The sequence below is a fragment of the Sorex araneus genome, chromosome 1 (genome assembly GCF_027595985.1).
Source record: "Sorex araneus isolate mSorAra2 chromosome 1, mSorAra2.pri, whole genome shotgun sequence".
NCBI classification, from domain to species: domain Eukaryota; kingdom Metazoa; phylum Chordata; class Mammalia; order Eulipotyphla; family Soricidae; genus Sorex; species Sorex araneus.
In genome coordinates, this window is record NC_073302.1 from 258,717,846 (window position 1) to 258,742,804 (window position 24,959).

Below are 24,959 nucleotides of genomic sequence, written 5' to 3' on the forward strand. Positions count from 1 at the left end.
TGATGGTGCAAGTCCAGAAGATCAAGTATGAGGTCATTGAATTGACCAAGACAAGAAAGCATGGAACATATTATGTTCTTTTCGACACTGGAGAAGAATTGTTCCTCTGAACAATTGTTCTCATGTGACACTAGAGGCATCGGTGGTGTCGGTGTCCTTGTCAACACAAACTTGGCCATGAGCATTGATTCAATCAAATGCGAACTTGGCCATGAGCATTGATTCAATCAAATGCGTAACAACCCGAATCGGATGCTTACATTTGAATAGATGTGGCTCATTGCCAGCAGATTCTATCTTCATTGTCTACACAACATCTAACTAGGACGAAGAAGAAATTGAGAAATTCTACATGGAGCTGGAGAAGTACTATAAAAATGACCACAACTTCTACAAGGTCATTGTTGGTGATTTTAATGCCAGGATAGGACCTAGAAGGTCACCTGAAGAACTCCATATTGAGACTCACAGCCTAGAATGTAATGAACAGGGTGAGAGACTGTCTGAGTTCATCATGTTGACCAAGACCCTTCATGGTAACTCACAGTTCCAGAAGGCTAAATCTAAACATGGGACATGGGAGTCTTCTGGTGGACAGTTCCACAACAAAATTGACCACATCATATTCAATCGATGGTTTTACCAATGTCGCTGTTGTCCCAAATTTCCAAACGGGATCAGACCACTGTCTCTTTCATGTGAAAGTACTTCACGAAGCCGGGAGAAAGGGCTGCAAAGTTTAAGAAGAGAACTCTCAGAAGAACCACCAACTGGGAGATCTTGGCACTCTTGCAACAATATGGGAAGATGCCGTCATTGACAACATCGATAATGAATACAATCGACTGGGCCAGCACTTCCATGATTGTGTGAGGGATGCAGAGAGAGGGAAAACCACAAAAAGTTGCCTATGTTCAGACACTCTCGAGCTCAATGTGGTCTGGCGCAAACCTCAGGCAATCACAAGTTAATGTCCAACAAAGCTGTGCAGAGAAGTAATAAAGGAAGACTTCACAGAGAGAAGAGCAGCAGTGTTGGCTGATGCAGCAGACACCAGGAAAATATTCGCAATACCTGCCTATCCTTTGCCATCTATAAGACCAAGATGACTGCCCTCCAACGTCCTGATGGATCTATCACATCTTCCAGAAGGACAATAGAAAAGGTTATCCATGACTTCTACTCAGATCGCTTTGATAGCCAAGTCCACCTGCCCACATACCAAATTCTCACTGATTCGGTCTCTGGTTGTTTTCATTCTACTGTTGAGGGCACCTACTGAGTTTTTTATTTCATCGACCAAATCCATTATTAGTGACACTTCTATCTGTAGCTGTCTTATTTCTGCTCTCCTTTCTTTCTGTATCTTATTGGCTGCCCATTCCAATATTTCCTTCATATCCTCCTTTAATTTACTAGATGCTCTACTATTTCTTTGAGCTCATTGAATATCCTTACCATTTCACCTCTGGGTTCTTACCATTATCGGAGAAATTGTATATGTGAGTATTCCCTGTTGAGGCTTCAGGGCTCTTTTCTTCATCCATTCCTCATGGTAGGGATCTCTGCTGTTTCTTCGTGTTGCTGTGGTAGTATGGACGTGAGTCCCTCCAGTTCACTATCTGATGCCCTTTCACTGCAAGGAAGGATTCTCTCAGTTGATGGTGGTCTCCTTTTTCCCCTTTAAGAATACTAACTCTTTGGTGCTCCTCTGTGCCTCCTGTGAGGCCTCTAGTGCAGCGTCAAGGGATGTGTTCTTTTACATTAGACTTTTTCAAATTCCTGTGTTCTCCATTATTTTTTTGAGTTTGTGGAGTAATTTGATTGGAACAGGCCAGTGGATTATTGGCCTAGTATGTTTGGTATAGCCAGGCTGTCCTCATCAGAATTAGATAATGAAGGTTGAGGGATAAGCTCAAAGTGCTGGGAAAGGGAAAAATAACCTTGCCCACCATCCCGGATGCCATAGCCACAGTGCAACTATACCTGGAGGGAAGGGTCCACTTTGGTGCCTGTGCCAGACTTGTCATTCAGTTCACTTCTGTGGCACTCCAAAGACTTGTTGGGGGTCTTCTTTGGCCTAGGTGCTTGTAGTTCACCTCGACCGAGAAGAGCGGTTTTCATGTTCCCTGACTCTGCTCACTGGACATGCTGCCTAGATAAAAGATAAATTAAACCAAAGTTTTAGTAAAAGTATTGCATAATTTTTTTTGGGGGGTCAAACCTGCCTGTGCACAGGGGTTACTCCTGGCTTTGCACTCAGGAATTACTCCTGGTGGTGCTCAGAGGACCAGATGGGATGCTGGGAATAGAACCAGGGAAAGCTGCGTGCAAGGAAAATACCCTACCCACTGTACTATCTTGCTCCAGCCCCAAGCATTGCATAAGTTTTGCATAAATGTTTTTCACTTCTAATAAAGTTTTATTCTAAATTAAAAGTCAGACAGTTCAGTACTAAATATAAAGATCTATACATTATTTAAATAGGAATAATGAGAATAAATGTGAACAGCTGAAAATATTTTGATCTTCTAGCTTGTATTTATATAGCAGATGTATGATTATAGAGTGAAAAATATAAATTGGATAAAACTTAGATCTTTTTCATCTTTTTTTCTTCTCTCTTTCTTTATTAGGCCGCAGTACATAGTACAGGGGTTTCCTCCTGGCTCTGCACTAGGGATCTCTGAGGGCAGGCCGAGTCCAAAAGGGATATCAGGGTTACTATGTGCAAGGAAACAACTTACCAGCTGTACTGTTGCTCTGGCCCCAAGATTTTTCACCATTTATGTGAATCTTTAATTTTGTAAAATTGTATTTAAACACTGTGGTTCACAAAGTTGTTTATAACACAGTTGTTTGGGGCATTCAATATCCCAGCACAAATTCCACCACCAGTGTGACCTACTCTCCACCATTGTCCTCAGATTCCCACCGCCCCCAAAGTCTGCCCCCTCAACACGCACAAAGTACTTTATTTTATATTGCTTGTCACAGCAAAATGACAAAGGGAATTATCCAAAAAATATTCAGTAAAATAAAATTTGTGAAAATTGTAGCTCAGCAAATTTGATGGGAAAGTGCCATAAAGTTTTCTCAGTAAGCTCAGTAAGCAAAATATTAACATAGAAGGCTCAACTGGCAACAAACAACAAAACCTTGTAAATCCTCAATGACTTGAATACCACCACTGTAAGATACTAAACTGTGATAAATACTTATTTTTACATAAAAACTTTCTGAATGGTAAGATCCTTAGTCAGGTCTCTTTAACATCCTACTCAAACCTCTACCAACACACATATGTTAGGTACATGTTAGTTCACATGTACTGAATTTTCTTTTCATTCACTGTCGTTAATTATGCAGAAAAACACGAAAAATAAATGCTACTGCATGCATTTTGAAACTAGTTTATTTTTATATACTAAGCACATTTCTACACAGTTTACTTTCACCTATGACCTATGTTTTACACAAATTGAATTTAAAATTTCAGAAATTATAAGAATGAAAGTATAGTAATAAAAGGTAGTTTGTATATAGTAAAAAGTTACTTAAAAATCTAAAACACAAATAAATAAGGCTACAAAGCTAGCAAACATAATGAAAATCTGAAGAAGTAAAATTAAATATAGATCTTTAAGAAAAAGCAAACAAGAGTTAGAAGCCAGAACCTTCTTAACAATGTTTCAACAAAGAGGTAATATGAAAAGTAAGAATGACAACTCCATTCCCTGGTAACCACACTTTTAAACTACAACCTGAAGAACAAAAGCCAAGTCTTTTTGTTGCTGCTGCTACTGGTGCTGTTGTTGTTGCTGTTGTTGTATGATTTCACTTATGACCTACTCTGAGGTCATGAGGACAAAGTGGTGTTTACCAAAATATAAGGAGGAGTAGAAAGAGAAAAAAATGCATAATTATATGCTGAAGATAGAAACTTGGTTTCGGTAGGATCCTCTTTAGTATATTCATATTTAAAGTTACATAGCATACATCTTAAACCCATGTGATATTTCCAACCAGTATTACATTAATATAAATTTCAATATAAAAATAAATATTCAGAAAAATGCTATCAATTAAGGTAAAATGGTAATATCTGGTACTTAAGTCACATGGATTTTTGTAGCAGCAAGGTTAATTTACCGTTTTCCACATATTGAGAAAAAAAAACTTTTATGGCTAATTAACATTTTTGTTCTACATTTTCTTTCTTTTTTCTCTTCTTTAGAAAGTAGAAGGGAAAGGCAAGGAAACGCCAATGGGGGGAACTTAATATGGGACTAAGGTCTGTTTTATATTTTCATCAGTTTTAGAATTATTAGAAATATTCACATTAATGAATATAGTAAGAATTCGGTATTAATTGTTCTGGTATTATTAGTGCTACCAATAAAACTTTATCTGCAGTTTGACCAAGATATTAAGGAAGAATAATCTTACCATATACGAATATGTACTTTTTCTAACTCTTAATGTGAACTAATAAATGCATTTAATATCTGTGATTAAAATGCATGAGGTCTCTTATGATTAAATCATTCTTGGTAATAGCTAGGTTCAAATTTTAATTATTTTAACTACTTGCTTAATACACTGAGCTTATATGTCATGCTCTAATTCTACTCGTTTTCATCCAGCGGGGGTGGAAATACAAGCTGTGTGTTGGTCAGAAGGAGCTTTGGCGCCATCTTGCGGTTAATTAAATTATGTTACTTTTTCGTTTTGCTTTCTGTATTAATGTCAACCCACAAATCAAAGCAGCAATGATATGTATATAAATTCTAAAATCCTATGAGAACTTTGAGAACTCATAATTTTTTTCTATGGTCACAAAATATATCCATTTTATATATAATTTTCCCATTTTCATTATTACCTTTATGCTCTACTAAAGAGGTATCTGCCTCCTGAAATGCTCTGCTCTTTGAATTTATCATTCCACAAATCCGATTCTTCTACTTTAATCAAAACAAGGTAAAATAATATTTCAAGGTAGAAGAGATAGTATGGGGTTAAAGAGCTTACTTTGTATGCTGAAGACCCCTGTTCAATCTACAGTCCCTTAAGCACTGGCAGGCGTGATCTCTTAGTATATAGAACTCAGAGCACCACTGGATGTGCCCTAACACTCCTAGATAATGAATAAACAAACATAACAATAGAATTTCCTCTGCAGAGTCTTCACATGTTTTCTGTGTCTTCCGGAAGTTTATCTCAACAGTTCATTTTTCTGAAAATAGCCAAATATTATACAAAAAGTCAGCAAGAAAAATATATTTTCAGGCATCATTTTTCCAGTGGCCAGTAAAACTACAATCCAGTGAAGATTATTCCGTCAAATAGAAACATAAATTTCATAAATTTCACAGAGCAACTTATAAAGAAAATTAAGTATACAAAAGCAAGAATGGTTCTATAATCTCTCATCTATCCATTATCCAATATGGATCACATTTATGGCCACTCACTTCATATATATCTCTACTACAAAATAGGTTCAATTTTCTATTCTATTACTAGTCATTACCTTATACATTAGTCAAATTTCTTATAATGAATGAGCATTATGGTTTATATACATAGATATATGTGTATATACATATGTATATATACATTGTATGTATATACATATGTGTATTATATGTATATACATATGTGTATATACATTATATGTATATGCACATATGTGTATATACATATATACATTATGTATATATACATGTTACACGCATGTCTTTACGATGTATATTACATACTTATAAAGAACAGTGGAACTTGATCTTATCCTATGGTAGCCACCATCATTGCCAATATTCTGTATGGCATTTTGTGAAATTGAGAATATTAGAGACTTCAGCTTTTGGGGGGCTTCTCATGACTATTATCAGCTCACGCAAATGTATGCTTACTTTATGTCAGAAAAGGCTAATTTAAGTTACTTGTAGACCATCAGATTGTATGTACGATTTTTATCATGTCAAAATCCAAAAGCCTTCCCTGTTTCAAACCATGCAGGTATACCTCTGTGGACATTAACAGTCCCAGAAATAAGAAGTTTTACATGCAGAACGGAAACCCAATTGGTTTTTTTCCTTCTTTACCTCATTTTGACTCTTCTGTTGCTTAGGCCACTTACCTGTGAATCTAGAACTCGCCTCCCACCTGTGTCCTTTTACTGGCCTCCTGACACCAGCTGCTGGTCACTGGTTTATACTGTCTTCATCATCCCGTTTGCTCCACCCATCACTGATCTATATATTCTTGTCTATGCAATTTCTTGCACTTGTGTATATTACTTATCACACTGCCCTTTCCATGCTACACCATTAGGTAATTTTATTCTTTAACTCTGTCTCACATAAGTAAGATTTTTAAATGAACAATTATATCACCTTGATTACTGAACCCCCTTTTCCTTGTTTCCAACTTATCACTACAATTTTTTTCAAGGCCTCAGGAAATAGTGACCAAACACCTTATGTATGTCATGCATTCTTCTATTGTGGTTGATATTTGTTGATGTTATACTGATGCAATCCATCTTCATTCTAAAATACTCATTCTAATATAACTTTGAAATACCAACAATAAAAGCAGTAGAAAGATGGTGACTTATTGGATTCATTAATAAACCCCTAAGTAGTAGCCTAGGTAAATTAAGAACTCCTAAATATAACCATTTTATATGAATCAATAATAATCAAATCACAATATATTGAATAATGTCATATTCATACTGTCAAATTTGAAATATCATTGTCAAATAATTTTAATATAGTATTGCCTTTAGTTCCTAAGAGATTTCTCCATATACAATTCGCTAAAAGCTTAATTGAAATGCCAAAAAATTTTTAAATTTCTTTATTTGAGATATGTATTTTATATTTTTCCGGAAAAGTCTGTTAAATAAATTTGCAAACTGTACTTATTTTGTATTTTTATTCTTTTTTTCTTTCTGGGTCTCCCCCAGTGTTGCTCAGGGGTGACTTGTAGCTTTACACTCAGAAATTACTCCTAGTGCTGCTTGAGGGAACATATGGGATGCGGGAATGGAACCAAGGTCAGCTGTGTTCAAGGTAAACTCCCTACCTGCTGTACCATCTCTTCAACCCCCATTTTTTTTAATTTTATATTTTTATTGAATCACCATGTGGAAAGTTACAAAAGTTTCAGGTTTAAGTCTCAGTTATATAATGCTCAAACACCCATCCCTTCACCAGTGCACATATTCCACCACCAAGAATCACGGTATACCTCCCCCCTTCCCCCCACCTCCCCAGCCCCCCAACCCGCATGTGTAACTGGTAAATTTCACTTTACTTTCACTTTACTTTGATTACATTCAATATTTCAACAAAAAATTCACTATTATTGATTTGGAGTTCCTCCCCCCTAAAGTCGACCTACTGAAAAGAAAGCATTTGGTAATTTGTTTTCCATTGCTGAGAATGAAGAGATATGAGGTCAGGAGGCCGCACTAGCAGCCGCACAGTTTTGGATTTCTGTATTTTAGTATTTTAGTAACTAAGTCCAGAGAAATATCTGCCAAAAATAGCAACATTGTGAGCTTATATCTCTCAGCTACTTTATATTCCACATATGAGTGCGATCTTTCTATGTCTGTCTCTTTCTTTCTGACTCATTTCACTCAGCATGATACTTTCCATGTTGATCCACTTATATGCAAATTTCATGACTTCATGTTTTCTGACAGCTACCTAGTATTCCATTGTGTAAATATACCAGAGTTTCATTAGCAAATCATCTGTTTTCGGGCACTCTGGTTTTTTCCATGCTGTGGCTATTGTAAACAGAGTGGCAATGAACATGGAAATGCAGATGTCATCTCTACTATATCTTTTTGCCTCTCTGGGATATATTCCCAGGAGTGGTATTGCTGGGTCAAATGGGAGCTCAATTTCTAACTTTTTGAGAATCGTCCATATTGTTTTCCAAAAGGGCTGAACGAGTCAGCATTCCCACCAGCAGTGAAGGAGAGTCCCTTTCTCCCCACATCCACGCCAACACCGGTTGCTTTTGTTATTTAGGATGTGGGCCAGTCTCTGTGGTGTGAGATAATATCTCATTGTTGTTTTGATCTGTATCTCCCTGATGATTAGTGATGTTGAACATTTTCTCATGTGCCTCTCAGCCATTCGGAATTTTGTATTTTTCTTACATCAAATAAAATGGATAGTACTCTGAAACTAAAGACCTAACTTCTGTTTTCAGATGCCATCCTTAATATATATATATATATATATATATGTATAGATACACACACACACACATATATATATATCATCATCATCATCATCATCATCATCTTCATCCCGTTGATCATCGATTTTCTCGAGTGGTCTCAGTAACTTTTCCATTTGTCCTAGCCCTAAGATTGTAGAAGCCTCTCTTTACTCATCCTTCCCAATGATGCCATGTGGGAGGCTCTTTCAGGGTCAGAGGAATGAGACCCAGAAGTATATATATATATATATATATATATATATGTATATATATATATACTCATATATATACATACATACATACATATACACAAAAAGTACTATATTCTATAATAAATAAACCCAGAAATCACAATGGATATCACAATACAAATTCAGTTTCTACCATATGTAATTTCTAAAAATTAATACTTTGGGGGGTTATGAAAGATGCACTATTTGCTTTAGGAAGGAATTCAAACTTGCAGACCAAAAGAAATACAATCTGCTGAAACTTAAAAATTTCCCTATCATCAATCATTACATTTCAGGAAGGGAAAAAATAGTTGGATTATTTATTTTGGATGCTGATATGGACTAGGTCTGGAAATGTTGACCTTACTTATATTCATATCTACTGGCCAGAAAATTTCTTAGCCACAAAAAAATGAGAACTGATAAAATGTACTGTGACATTGCACTTGTCATTAAGAAAATAATAGGTTCTGTGAAAATTCCCTTTTCAATGCTGCTATGCTCTTGGTACATACTGAACTTAACACGAGGTATGTTGAATGAGGCATGTGACGTGATGTGGTGCTGTTGAGAGCAGCTGGATTTAAAGATTAGATTTCTGAATGTCTGTCATAAATTAGATTAACATCCTTACTTCTCAATCGCAAAATATAGTACTTAGACCAATAAATTGATCTCATTATTTAGTAAGTCTCAAATGTATTTGAAACATTTTTCTAGAAAATTTAAGAAGTTTTGTACACATTATTTAGGTTACATATAATCCCATGTAGGTTGCCAAAACACTCTAATGTAGACAATATTTATAAATAAACTACAAGTATTTCAGAAAACATTCAGATAGTATAAAATAAATGTATTATAATTTTAGAACCTCTGATATAAAGGTGACAAAAATATATTGATCTATTTTTTTAAAAAAAATATGATGGACTTTGGATATCAAGATGTAATCTTGACAGAAAAGAAACTTTTTCATTTCTGGAACTGAGAGAAGAGGAAATATTTCTGTATCCGTACTCCCTTTCTCCAAGTTTCTCATATATCACGGACCATAACATGACATGGGAAAATTGATTCCACTGGGTATAAGTATAAGGGATGAAAACAATTCCATTAATTTCACCCATTACTCTTTTCTTTCTTAATATTTGAGCAAACTGGACTGTGTCAGCTATTTTCTCGGTGATAAATAATGGGACTATTTGAGAACTAAGGTGTATTTTGAATCAATCACACTTGAATTACGGGGTGAAAGTTGTAAGTTAAATTTAAAGACTTAAAATATCAGTTTTCACTAAAATTTATGGCGAACTCATCATTTTTGTCTTTTTTGCCAACTTAAGATAATCTATTTTGTAAACAATAAGTTGTTTATGTATGTACTCCTATATATGTGCACCTTTTATATGCTATATATGCATAACGCCATACTATAATTACATATCTTATTAGTGCACAAAAACACAGTTTCTAATTACACATAATGAAGCTTTATTGAGGGGTAAGAGTGACATTGTTCTTGAGTTATAGAAAAGTTAGACATTGATGTACATAAAGAGTAGTCCAATCATATATTACTTCTAGTGCCTTCGTGATATTATCTTATACTATGTCATTGTCACAGTCATCCTGTTGCTCATTGATTTGCTCGAGCGGGCACCAGTAACATCTCCATTGTGAGACTCATTGTTACTGTTTTTGGCATATTGAATATGCCACAAGTAGTTTGCCAGGCTCTGCTGTACGGGGGAAATACTCTCGATAGCTTGTCGAGAAGATATATTGAAGATGTGGTAGAATAATATTGAAGAATATGTGCAATGACTTATTTAAGTTCTGCAAATTTACAAATCAATTTAAGCTAAATTGTGGGTACCATATTTACAGGGATCCATTGTGTAAAACACAAAAATAAAAAGAAAGGCGCAGGCGATGGAAAGAGCGCCTCACCGAACCGAGCCAGGCACAGGGCCTAGGGCAGCAGCGCTGTCTCTCCCGCCACCCGAGTTCGGTAGTCTCCGGCCGCTTCCCCACCCCGGGGAGGTTGATGGTGATGATGTGGCAGGCGAAGGAAGGAACGGAGCCAAGATGGTTGGTCTCACCACAGTTTATTCCAAACTTCTTTCCCCATTCTCCTCTGATTCTCCTCTTCTTCCTCCCCAATCCTACTTCATTCTCCTTCTCTGCTTCCACTGCAACTCGCCCCAGTCCCCTCATACAGCCACCTTAAATCCCCCACATCCTCCCTGGATGCAGCAGGCCTGGATTTACACAATAGGTGTGGTTACAGTCAATAGGGGATAAAGTTCTATCTCCCTTAGGGGATGCTTTCACTAGGACAGAATCTCTCTCAGTGGGACATCCGCCTAAGAGCGGAATTCCATGGGTGTGTTTCTCCTCTCTTTGTCCGACTAACATATAAGTATTCATATTATAAATCATTTTGAAAGGACATAGCAAGAGACGCATTAAGCTTATAGAATTGCTCTCTGGGGGTCATCTTGATCTCAGACTACAGCTCTCAGGCCAGATTAGTCTTTCCTAGCCCTAGCAGGGTCCTGTCTCGTAGTTACTTTTGGATCATGACATGACAGCCCATGACCAAGCTCTTAACATATAGTTAAACATTAGGCGCTTTGGCCAGGCCCATCTCGATGCCAGGGTAGCACACAACTCACCGCTTACCCTGGGTCCATCTCGTCCCCGTTGGGACCCTGCTTTTGAGGGTGCTAGGAAGTAAGGCCAGCTGAGGCTTAAGTCAAGAAAGCAGATGCCCGGGAATGAATAATATTTGAAGCCAATTAAATCCCAAGTTACCAAAGCATATTAATAAATGTCTTTCTTTGTCCATACAAAAAGGATATTGTTTTAAGGTAAACTATTCAAAAGACATAGAGAGGAGAAAGACAATATTAACTTGAAGACAATATTAACTTACACTGTCCTAGCAAGGTCTGACCTTACAAATTAGGAGTTTGATTAGAGGAAGAGCAGATAAACTGGTAGAAGTGTTTACAGATAAACAAAGGAATGGGAGTGACTCAGGAGCACTTTGATGGGCGTGACTGATAAACCAAAGCTCCTTGTGGCAAGGGGAGCAGGGCAAACCAATGATATCCAACAATCCATAGTCAGATTTGCACTGTAGCACTGCCATCCCATTTTTTATCGATTTGCTCAAGTGGGCACCAGTAACATCTCCATTATGAGACTTGTAACTATTTTTGGCATATTGAATACACCACGGGTAGCTTCGTCTAGGCACTACATGATTCTACAACTAGTGTTGGTCTCTAGCCATGGATAGAGATCTCCAGGCACTTTAGTGGCCCAGGTCATTCTTTCCAAGACAAGGATAGAGAAGTACTGCATGAAATTGCTGGCCTATTTGGCTGAGATTAGAAAAGGAGGATTTTCTGTGCCTCCTGAGCACTACTTGAGGGTATATACTCTCTCTCCCTTTTTCTCTGTCTTTATCTCTCTGTCTCTCTGTGTCTCTCTCTCTCTATCTCAACTGAATAATGAATTTGAGGTGTTTCTTACAGCACTTTCCCATGCTGTTTCACAGGTAAGAAGGGGAATCACATGCAGAGAAAAGTTTTAAGAGGTCTGACCATAGCTTTTTAAACCATAGCTTTAAAAAATGCACCTTGAATTGAAAGTACAAACCACATCTCTATCCAAACACATAATAACTCTATGTGACTTAGAATAAATATTTCAACTTTTCAAAGCTACTTAAAGTTCACGTAAAAGTTTTAGAGAGAGAGAGAGGAAATGGAGAAAAATATAGAAATGATATATTTTAGTGATTTGGGAACTGCTCATTTGATAGCTGGGAGTTCTAGTGTTGGAGGAGAACTTCACACACCTTCAAGTACTGGAAATCAGAATTGCAAACTGTTGATTAATGAAGGTAAACCAAGAACATGAAGTGTCTCAGCATAGTCATAACAGTAGGGAGAAAAAAATTGTAAGTATTCTGAAGTGACTTGTTTCAGTAGTAAAACTGACTTGATGTATCTTGATTTTTACAAAGATTACTTTGCTTTCTACCACAGGTGAAAAAAATTTGAAAGTTTTTACTCAGGTTTCAACAAAAACTATGTGTTTTTAGGACTGGAGAGTTAGTACAGGAGTTATGCTGCTTTCCTTGCATGAGGCCTACCCAATATAAATCCCCTGCACTACTTATGGTCTCCCAGCACTTTCAGAGGTGTACTCCTGAGCCTGGAGCCAGACATTGCTCCAGATCACTGTAGGGTGTTTCCAGATACCCGCCCACCCCGCCCTCAGAAAATGTAAAAAAAATTTTAAAAAATTACATTTTATATGCTGTGCATGGCTTAAACGTTTGTTCACTTGAGTTGTCTTTCCAATACATGTCTCAAAAACTTTTGTTTTCTACCTCAATGTTCCTCATTAGACTGATAGGTTGTACCCACTCATTAAGAGGAAATGAAAACTTACTGAAATTTAGCAGGTAGAGTAACATTGGCAAGAAGTAAAAGACTGAATTCAATTTCAATTTTTCCCATGACACACTAAATTTTGAGGTACAGACTTGTGTCCTCTATATTGACAAATGCAAACAAAGGTGATCAAAACCAAATCAGTAATGATGGCAGCACAGTTTATAGCTTTCAATGCAATCTTCTAGATAGTTCCCTGTTAATAAAAATCAAAGAAGAGTGGCAATCAGTAAGAAAATTGAATAACAGAGAAGCAAAATTCACCATTTTTTTTCAACATGGAGCAAGGCAAATGGTAATAAACAGTTTGACAAAAAACACAAGTTTGGGTGCTTATTACAGGTTGATTTTTTTAATAAAAACATTCTGATGCTATATAATATTTGAATCAAACAGAATCACTTTGTATTTCTATCAGAATGCCAATTAGCCTTTCGCCGCTGCTGCCGCTCCAGCATGACCGAGGAGCCCAAAAGAGCTGCTTTGGACACCAGCAGCCCAATGAAATACTTCCAGAATGCGAACTGAGCATCTACGCCAGGCTGCTACAGCAGGGGCCGGGTATTTCTCTCTAGGTTTTTCCATCTTATGAGGACCATCAAAGGGTAAAAGTTTGTAGTGATATAATTTCTGGCAGAATTTTTCCTGGACTTTATACAGAAACCCAAAACCTAATGTCATCTAATCATCAGCAATATGAAATGGTTCCTTTGTAACCGGTTGGACTTTGGGGGGATAATCCTAACAAGAATAGTAAGTCTTTTGTTGAAATATTGAAGGCAATCAAAGTGGTAGCCATCTCTCCAGACTGAACTAAGCTATAACCCCAGGCTGGCTGAGGAGAAGGAATATTTCTTTCTTGGGAAGAAATGCGGCGTGGCGTTAGCCATATTATGATGTCCATTAAGCAGATATGAACCTGGTGGCTTGGGAATGGGATATAAGGAAAAAAAATTATTATGTACATGGAACAGCGGGACGCTGGTGGAGTCTCGAGCCAGAGCCGATGCCAGCGCACTACTTTTGGATCCAGAAACTGCTTGCAGGCATGCTGCTAGACTATCAACTAAGCTATAGCCCCATGCCTGCTGATGATGGGAAATAACCATCTTTCTCGGTTCTTTTCCCTTTGTCAGGCAGCATGGCGTCAATCATACTATGAAGATTACTAAGTAGGCATGAACTCGGTGGCACGGGAAGGAGGGGGGAAAAAAAAAGAAAAGTTATGTAACAAACAGCGGGACTTAGTATCTCTACATTCTCAGCAATGGAAAACTATCAAATGCTTCCTTGGCAGTAGGACTGTCTTTTTTTTTTGGGGGGGGGAACTCAGCAACAATAGTGAGTTATGAGTTGAAACATGGAATGTAATCAAGATAAAGAGTAAACAAAGTGAAACTTATCACTTACAAGGGCGGGGATTGGGGGGCCGGGAGGGGGGCGGGAGGTATATTGGGGTGGTTGGTGATGGAATATGGGCACTGGTGAAGGGAAGGGTGTTTGAGTATTGTACAACTGACATAACCCTGAGAACTATGTAACTTTCCACATGGTGATTCAATAAAAAAAAAAAAAAGAATGCCAATTATCAGAACACCAAACACTTGTTCTGGCAAAATATCTATTTGGCCACTTTAGCAACTTTGCTGACTTGTGTGATAGATATACTGCTCAGTGTAAATTAGTATTTTGATTTTTCTGTTAATATGTATTTTTATTTTTTGTCCGTTGTGTTGGTATGAGTCAGCCTGATTAAATGCTGTGATCTCAGAAACACAACTATTTGTTTCGTGTGATGTGACAATTTGATCAGACCTTGCATTATGGATCATGGATATGGACAATGTGAATGATTGGATTTCTGTGGCTTGCACGTGAAACAACCCTGTCTTTCTTCCTATTTTTTTCTATCCACCTCACAGAATACAAAAGGCTGAAATAAGTAATGTTTATTAAAGATCCAGCTTCAGGTACTGATCTGTGATGAGAGTCACAAATTTTCTCTGAATACTTTCCAGAAATTAATTCCTGAAAGATCATAAGTGAAACACTCCATTCTGATGATTTATTATTTTCTCTTGAGTGGAAAAGATATTATCATAGCATTTTTCAGTTTTGTGAACAGAAACCCTATTTGTTGGTTGTAGATGGCAAAATGTCGCACAAAATTGGTTTTATTCACATGAACATACAGTGAATCTATTTCATCCACATAACTCTTATATCAATAATATTATTTTATTAAGAAAAATAGTATTAGAGGATCTGATTTAAATTTTCTCAAATCCTTTCCTTTATTCTTTATTATGGTATGCTTAAAATAGTGATTGTGATATTCTTTTATAGTGCTATACATTAAGTTGCATGCCATTAGACAACAAAGCATAGAAAAGACACTTCACAGTCATTTTGGTCAAAATTAGTAATTTTCAGTGGTCACTGTCACTGTCACTGTCTTCCCATTGCTCATCAATTTGTTCGAGCGGGCACCAGTAACGTCTCTCATTGAATGACTTATTGTTACTGTTTTTGGCATAACCAATAGGCACGGGTAGCTTGCCAGGCTCTGCAGCTCGAGCTGGATACTATCAGTATCTTGCCGGGCTCTCAGAGAGGGGCGGAGGAATCGGACTCGGGTTGGCCTCGTGAAAGGCAAAAGCTCAACCACTGTGCTAATTTTCTTTGGTAGACTACTAACTATAAGCTCTAGTTGTTAATCCTAAATTAGAAGTATTGAGAACATTTGGTCTTATCTTGGGGCCAGTACTCACTACTTGTTCTGTGCTCAGGGATAACTCCTGGCTGTGATAGAGATACCGGGGTTTAAACCAAACTGTCAATTGTATGCCAGGCATGCATCTTACTCCCACATTATCTATCTCACCCATTATTTTGTCTCTTTATGGTTTTCATACTCTCCTCTGGGGCAGATACATTTTTATGCTCTCTTCCTCCTTTAGTAGCAAGTGGTTTTTTCACAAGCTTTGATGAGAATTACTGTTTTAGAATCTTAAATTCATTTGTCATTTTACAGTCTCGATAAACTATGTATTTTCAGTACCCTAGACTTGATATCTGGATGAGCATAATCAAGAAAAATGCCGTTCTTATAATTATAGCTTCTAAACTCTGATTCGATGAGCTGACATAATCATATTTCTTAAAGTTCATTCTTATATCAATTGGGAATGTAGTGCAATTTACTTTTGCTGAAAGATACATATCATAATTAAAATTCTGTAAGTTTGTGAAATCAGGAGATAGAACTCAAGGGCAGAGTATTTGACTGTGGACATTTTGTCGATATATTATAAACGTCATTTAAAGCCCACTATCTTGCTTCTAGTTCTGTATTTATGAATGTTATCATTGGGTGACACTGGATATAGGATTTGGTTTTCTATTTTAAAAGTCAACACACAATATTAGTATTTCCACCTTACAGAGTACATTCACATTTCTGTCATAATCTCTTCAAAAATCTCTCCTCTGCTGAGAATAAAAATTCATCAGCTCAACCTAATAAATCTTTGAAAACATAGTTTTCCTAATGCTACGCAGTGTCAGTGTAATAGTAAAATAAACTTTTGATCTCTGAAAAAAGCATTTGTGTTGACCACCTTGATGATAATAGTCAATCAAACATTTCATAAATGTTTAAGGAAAACTTTGGTTTCTGATGGAGAGATTATATTTATAATATGTTGCTGCTGGCAAGTATATAGGGAACCTCACAGTTACTTGAAATTGTTGCGTTACTGTCATCCTTCTGCTTGGCCCACTGTCCTGTGAGGTGACTTGGAGACCAGGACGCACAAAACTTCCCAGAATGACTGTGTAAATAGCACAGAAATTAGGACACAGGTCATCCATATGCCCTACCTTCTTTTGATCTCAAACACCCCATGCTCTTCCACCCCTGGGCTTCACTAGATGTAGTTTTAGAGGTTTCCAGAACACTAGTTATGTAGTTTTGGTGGTTCCCAGCAGCAGCACTGGGCATGAATATCACTGCTTCATTGAGTTCAAGCATTCAATCATACAGAGAGCAGCCAGCAGATACCCTCAGCTTCTTGAGCACTGCTTCAGAGGTCACTCTGCACCCATCCACCATCCATCCCCAATAAAACGTATGTACTACAGTACACACACACACTCACACACAAACACACACACACACACACACACACACACTACGAGAAAGATGGAGAGTGCACCATTCCTCTGTAAAGCTGGTTAGGATATTACTAAATGCCCTACTTTAAGGTCCTTGGAGGTCATTATCAAGAAAGGACTTGTGAATTATCCTTTGATGGGTCTTTGATAAATCCTTAGGGGCTTGACTGTGTTCTGACATTACCTAAAATCCATTACCAAGATCTTGCATTCCTCCCTAAATTGCTTGCTTTGATGTAAAAACAAACACAAAAAACACTTAATGATTTGAAATGCAAGTATACTGAGGAATCAACTCTAGGAGATTTGCACCATGTAGCCAAAACCACATTTCTGAGATTGGAATGATGATTAAAAGGGTATACACCTGTATCCCCCCAAAAAATCGAATTGAATAAACTTTATAAAAATGGGGAAAATTAGATTGCAAGCTTCCAAAATAATTAAGACAAAGTCTAAACATTTTCTTTTATTCCAAGATTTCAATTGTGCAACACCAGGTTTAGAAGGTAAATTATTGTAACCAAGATCAAAACACCAGAAGGTAAATAGTTGTAAATAGTTAATGCAGATGTTCTGCTCTTAATCCTAGTTAAGAATATTAGTACTGTACTACTTCTCAAAATTTAAATGGAATATGGGTCATAATACTTAACCCTCAATATCAACTAAATTTAGTATTTTGAATATACATGTTTATCAAAGTTTTATTGCCATTGGCTGAGAATTATAGTAAACATTGATTTAGAGTATTACAGGAAAGACCAGTATATGTTTAAATTTCATGGCACATGGTTAAATATTTCTATTTAGAGATATGATGAAATGATTGTGAACAAGTATGTTTTTCTATCTTCCTCTTCCTGTCTCTCTTTCCCAATTCTTAAAACTCCCTTTAATATTTAAGTTTACTGATAAAGAATAGATTTGGAAACTTAAACCTTCCACTTTGGCCCCAGTAATATAAGAGGAACATGAGAGAAGGAGAGAGAGAGAGAGAGACATAGAGAGAGAGAGAGAGACAGAGACAGAGACAGAGACAGAGAGACAGAGACAGAGAGACAGAGAGACAAAGGCAGATGCAGAGGCAGAGACAGAGACAAAGAGAGGAGAAATAGAGAAAGAGTGAGAGTGAGAAAGAGATTGAGACAGCAATTGCTTTACTAAATGTGGCTGATCCTGGCTTGATCTCTGGCACCCCCTTTGGTCCTAGGAGCAGTTCTGGGAATGATCTCTGAGTGCAAAGCCAAGATTAAGCCCATGCCCACCCACTGACCTCTCCAAAAGATAACTGTTTCTATTTATATTTTGCAGACTAGTAAGCTTTTTACATATTGTGATTGTGACACTGAACTTTTACTTTAGTAACACTTTAATTAAAAATATAAACTTGGCTGTTAAAAGGAAATGTATACTTTAGAAGGAACCATATTTTATTATTTAACTAAAACTGTTTTTTCAAATTTAATAAAAAATAAAAATGTATCAAATATAAGTTTTTGCTAAACCTTTATGTTCTCATACTTTCCGCCAGAAAATTAATGAAACTCCAAAATTTCGGTGTACTTTAAATATTGCTACTTCCTATTCATTACTTTGGGTAAAGAAAATGCTTTTAAAGTTGTGATTCCAAACACACTGTCTATTGGTGTACAGGCTGCTTATTGTTCTTTAAGAAAAAGTAAGGGGGCTGGAGCAATAGTAAAGCTGGTAAGGAATTTGCTTCGCCATTTCCAACGCAGGTTTGATCCCTGACATCCTAGATGGTCCCCCAGCACAGCCAGGAGTAATTCCGTAATTCCTGAGTGAAGAGCCAGGAGTAACCCCTGAGCAAAAGCAAAACCCAAAAAGCAAAAAAAAAGAAAAGGAGACGATTTTTTCCACATATAATTCACAAATTTGCAGTATAAGAATAAGGTGATTGTACAAATTCCTTGCCACTTATGAAATTAATATCAAATAATACATTCATGGGAAAAAGTTATTCTGGATAAAAATGTATCCAATTATAAAGTAGGGAATACTATAAATAAATAACACCTATCCTTTCATTCAAAACATTTTTGCTACTGTATATACAGGAAAAATTTCTATCATGATCATAAAAATCATGTTTTCTATTGAGGTATGATCTGAGGCACAACATTCATATGATACAGAGAGTAAAGCTCAGTACTAACATGACATGAGCTCAAAATTTACAGCCACGTTCTTGCACTCTTGCTGTTTCTCTGCGCTATATAATGAGGCTATCCCAAGCCAAAGAAGACTAAAAATTAATAATCCTCTCCCTGCTTCTGTCTATACCCCAAAAACAATTAGTGGTAACAAGAAAATACATTTCACAATCAAATAATATTGAATACCGGAATATAGCTTATCCTTATGTATGCTTTTCTGGAAGTCAACTATGTCGCAAGCCATTAGCTGTTGGCAACTATTTTTCAAGGATAGATCCTTGATTTTGGGATCTTGGGTATTCATTTTTCTCACAACAGTACCAGACATACTGGAAATAAGGAAAAATGTAGGCAAGTAAAGTTTAAAATTTACCATTCAGATTGAGACTAAGGTATCTGTCTACATGTTGGAAAATGCATATATATTTATATGTATATTATGTGGGCTCGAGTGAGAGCAGAGTGGGTAACGTGTTTGCCTTGCATGCAGCAGACCCAGGTTCAATTCCTCCACCCCTCTGAGAGAGCCAGACAAGTTACCAAGAGTATCTCGCCCACATGGCAGATTCTGGCAAGTTACCTGTGGAGTATGCCAAAAACAGTAACAACAATTGAAGTCTCACAATAGAGATGTTACTGGTGCCTGCTCGAGCAAATCGATGAGCAATGGGATGGCAGTAACAGTAACAGTGATGTATATTATATATTATAAGTTATCATATGATATATGATATATATATATAGAAATGTTATATATTCAATCTTTTTTTACCTTGGTTAAAATTTAGAATTAAAATGTAGTATATGTAGTATGTATTCTTATTTGTATCATCTGTCAATAAAATTAAAGACCCCATAGTATTCAGATTATATCTTTGGTGCCTAATTTCTCTCAGAGTGCAAATTTGAAAGATTCCAGGACTTTGTGAGGTTTAATCTGGAACTGACACAACATGACTCCTGCTTTATTCTATTGATTAGTGCAGGTCATAGAGACAGAACTGATTAGTAGAGAGGATTACGCTAATCCATGAATTATGGTTCATTGTGCACCACTAAACTCTCTCAAAACATGCATACAAAATACATGTGCACAGTAGCTAGGCAATCAGAAAATTAATATGGTAAAAAAATCAAAGGGATAATAATAGTATAAACCTGTTATATCCAGTCTACCCTCCCCGCCTTGACTGCTGTAATGACCTTGGGTTGCACACAATTGAGGTGCTACAGACTTAGTTGCACTTAGTTTCAGTGCTTTCTGGGAGAAAACACATATTTGCTTGATTTACTGGATCACAGACAGCAATGCCACGAGGATTACATTTGGAGTATGGGACCGTATTGGAGACAGAACTCACAATTTAATTAATTTAAGGCAAGTACTAGCCTATTGAGCTATCTCAGGGACTTATGTTACAACTTTTTGTTTTGTTATTTCACCACATATGGTGGTGCTCAGGGATTACTCCTGGGTCTATACTTAGGAATCACTCCTAGTGGGCACAGAACCCATATAGCTTGCTGGGGATCAAATCTGGGCGAACCATGTGCAAGGCAAATACCCTATCCACTGGACTATCTCTCTGCCCCTTTCTGTTAAAAATTTTTCATGGTGAAATAGCATGTATTACAAATGAGAACAGAATCAGAGTTAGTTTTTCATATGGATCCATGTGTAGACGGCATGCAATCAAGCTCGTTAACTACCTCTACAATCCTCTAAGTCAAAGCATTTGATTCTGAGACTGGACAGAATGCTCTCGCCTCTTTGTAGTTTCTGCTGACTGCCAATTCCTTGTATCCCTTGCTTATAGCTATTATATTCTAGTCTCTGCCTCCACCCTCTTGTGCTATTGTCCCTGTGTGTCTGTGTTGCATTTACTATATATTTTCTTGGTGAACAGTACCCCTGGTAAGTATAGATGTGTGAATAGCGCAATGAGCACCACACCCAAAACATGTGTGCACCAACTGAATGTGAATTACTGTGAGCATTTGGGCATGTCCCATAACATTAAGGGAACAAATCTCAGTGGGCACTGCAAGTCTAGTGTGCAAACTTCACAATAATGATGTATCATCTTGGCTTTACCACAGGTGAACGTGCAAGCTCCTTCACAATCAGGCATGTCTGCAACCCCAGTCATCACAACAGTAAAATATACAACACCATAAAGGGAAGGGAGAAGGAAGAAGTAATTTAAAATATCACAAACAAAAGGATAAAATTATTTGAAAGACATTTTACCTATGGTCTTTAGAATAGAGAATGAGTCACTTCAATGAACTATAGTAGAGGGGTATTGAGGCCTTATGGTGGGTCTGATATAGAAACATATTTTGAAAAAGAGTGTTAAGTTACTTTTAAAAAATAAAACTTGTAAACTAACATTTCTTCAACAAACACCAATATAATAAATTTATTTATTTATCCTTAATAAATTTATTTATTATATTGGTGTTTGTTGAGGTAATGTTGTTTTTTTATTGATATACTGTGATTTACAATACCACTAATGATGACATCGTGTATACATAATGCCAGTACTATGCCCATTATTTTTAATCACTAACCATAGGTCAAGAAAAATACTTCAGGGGGAAACATATAATATGAGCCTTGGTATGAAAGGGCCCACCCCTCTATACCCATCCTCTTTTGAGTTTAGAGAGTATAGAGATATGACCAGTGGTGGAATGCCAGAATGTTACATTCCGGAGTTACAACTTCCTTCTTTTGGGGAAAATAAGCAAAGTAAGATTGTGGTGTTGAAAGTGTTGTTGTGGAGATACAGACTATTTGAATGCATTTTGAATACAAATGTTGAATATTTTCAGATTACCATAAAATAGAACTTCCAGCACCTGGAGAGGTTAGAGTCTCAGACCAAGATAATTCAAACTAGATAATTCAGACCTACTCTGAAAGCAAAATCTTCATGCTTGCCTCTTCCCTGGGAAAACACAGAAACAGCGGAATACTGTAAAATATTTGGATGGAGTGAATTTCCATGCCACTTTAAGACAAATCATCTTATAGTACCACAGTGGTAGTTATTGTTTGCATTAGTTTGGAAAACATCCAATTATTACACTTTGCCTTGTTCTTTAAAAATATTTAAAGGAACTTTTTTTGAGATACTTTTTAAAATCAAGTGCAAGGATAAATGCGTAGTTAGAGAAGTGGTTCAGCAGATATAAGGCTCTTGGCAATATTTTAGAAAATTGTAATACACTTGGCACTTGGTAGTAACAGTCTGTTTAAAATAGCTATGTTTTTAAATTAAGAGGGTCAATGTTTACTTAAAATAGTGTTTATCCTTAACAGCATATAAAAAACCTTAGATAATTAAGAGTCTTCCAAATAAAAGAATAATTTACATTTGAAGCAATATTTCAAGTATTTAGTATAACTTATTAAATTGCTTTTAGTCAGAAATAACCTCTCTTTAAGTAGGAAAATAAAATATTCTTTGCCATAATGAGGCAAAAACCAAGTATAGTAATGATTAAAGAATGCAGGCCACTATACCTCTATTTGCTGAAACGAAATAGAATGAATTCATTAATCTTCATTTATATTCTTGTTTAATAAACTGGCAACTATACAAATTGTAAATAATTGATGAATAAAATTTTTTGTTTGTCCTTTGGTGAATTATTCATGGAAGTAAGGAAATACATAGATATTGTGCAAAATTCCCAAAGCATATGTCAGAAGAAAATTAACTTTTTGGGAGAGGAAACTATTACAATACCTCCATGGTCAATTAAACTTGATAGAAACACATTGGTAGTCCTCATATGATGAGATCCATGGAGCATTTGGGATTAATCAAAAACAGAATTTGTTTCTTTTACTAACTAGCTGTGTAACTTTGGGAAATAGTACACCTTTCTGAGATTCGGTGCCTGTTTGTTAAATGGTATAAATAGTTATAACTTAAAGTTATGAAAAATAAAATTTCTCCATGAAATATGTATTTGAAAGTGCCCAGTATGTCATCTTTCACATAGCAAATAGAAAATAAAGTTTTCTACAGTTATTTTTTGTTTCATTATAGCTATTTAATTTTCATGCCCACCATTCCACAAAGTAGATGTTGGACTGAAAACAAGCATAGACAGGTGCACATCTCCCTTGTGTAATGAGTCACATTGCTTTCCTTGTAAATGAACCTCCTTCGGCACAATGCAATGAGAATATATGTACTCTTTGTCAAAGAGGAAATATTATGGATGAAATTTATGTACCCAATGATGTTAACTTTTGTTAACTAATTTAACTATGTTAACTAATTAGATGTTACTAATTTTTCAAAAACAGCTGTCACAGATTTATAGAATGCTGCCACTTTTTAAAATGTGTTTTGTTAAATTCAAAATATGTCAGTGATTTTTAATTACTTGTATTATAAATACAGGTATGATAACACAGCGGGTAGGGCATTTGCCTTGCACAAGGACAACCCAGGTTTGATTTTTCCATCCTTCTCTAAGAGCCCAGCAAGCTACCAAGAGTATCCCACACAGCAGAGCCTGGAAAGCTACCCATGGCATACTTGATATGCCAAACACAGTAACAACAAGTCTCACAATAAGACGTTATTGGTGCCTGCTTGAGCAAATCGATGAACAACAGGACAACAGTGCTACAGTGCAGTATTAGAAATAATATAATGCCATTTTAGAGAGGGAACAGAGGCTCTCCAGCAGTGTTTAGGGTGTCTGGGGGATATTCCCAGTGATATTTTTCAAACTAAACTGGTGGGGCCGTGTTGTGATCCAAGATAGCATTGTTGCTTGAGTCCTGCAGCATTGAAAATTATCAGGTGAAACTGGTAGAATTCAAGGATATGTTCAAGGACACTAGGGACATCCCCCGTGATTCTCAGTACTCAGGGGATTTAAGTGCTACACCCAATGATCCTTGGGAGATTATGAAGTATCAGGGATTGAATATATATTGGGTGCTTTCAAGGCATTTACCCTAACTCCTGTACTGCCTGTACCCACTGATAAATCACTGATTTTTCATGATCTTGGTTCACTAGCAAGTGTTTTTCTGCCTACATAGAGGAAAATGGGCAGTTTGTTTTAAATATTTACTATTATATCTTGTTGAAAAATGGAATATATCTTATGTATACATATATTCACATGTATCTTACATAATTTTGGTTGAGAATGTGTAAAGAGAAAATGTCTTAGACAAATTTGATAGCAGAAAATTTATAATCTATAAAATTTATATTATAAAATACCATTGTATATGATGATGTATTATTCATTATACAATAATCCTTGGTAAATTAAATGTAATACAATTATATGTCAGATATATTTTATTTTCTCATTAACCTTTTATTTCCTGAATTTATTCTAGTTGTAAATTTTCCTTGATTAATTCAACTATACAGAACCTACTTTCCTAAAACTTCTTTCTGATCATTTGCTACTGTGAATTGGAAAGCATGACCCAATTAGGACTTGATGTTTATTTCACCCATATATCTGTTTTTTAGCATAATTTTCTTCCTGACCGAAGTTCTAATTATGTGCAAATCTTCTAAATTTAAAATTAATAAAAAAGAGTAGTATAAGGAAAAGTCAAAGAGAAGAGTAGACTCAATACTCTT

General features: G+C 36.3%; 1 pseudogene; it reads left to right on the forward strand.

The window, feature by feature from the left end:
* The first annotated feature begins 352 nt into the window (after nucleotides 1-352).
* Nucleotides 353-24,959, forward strand: part of LOC101542027 (PDZ domain-containing protein 4-like) — a 192,160-nt pseudogene continuing 167,553 nt past the window's right edge.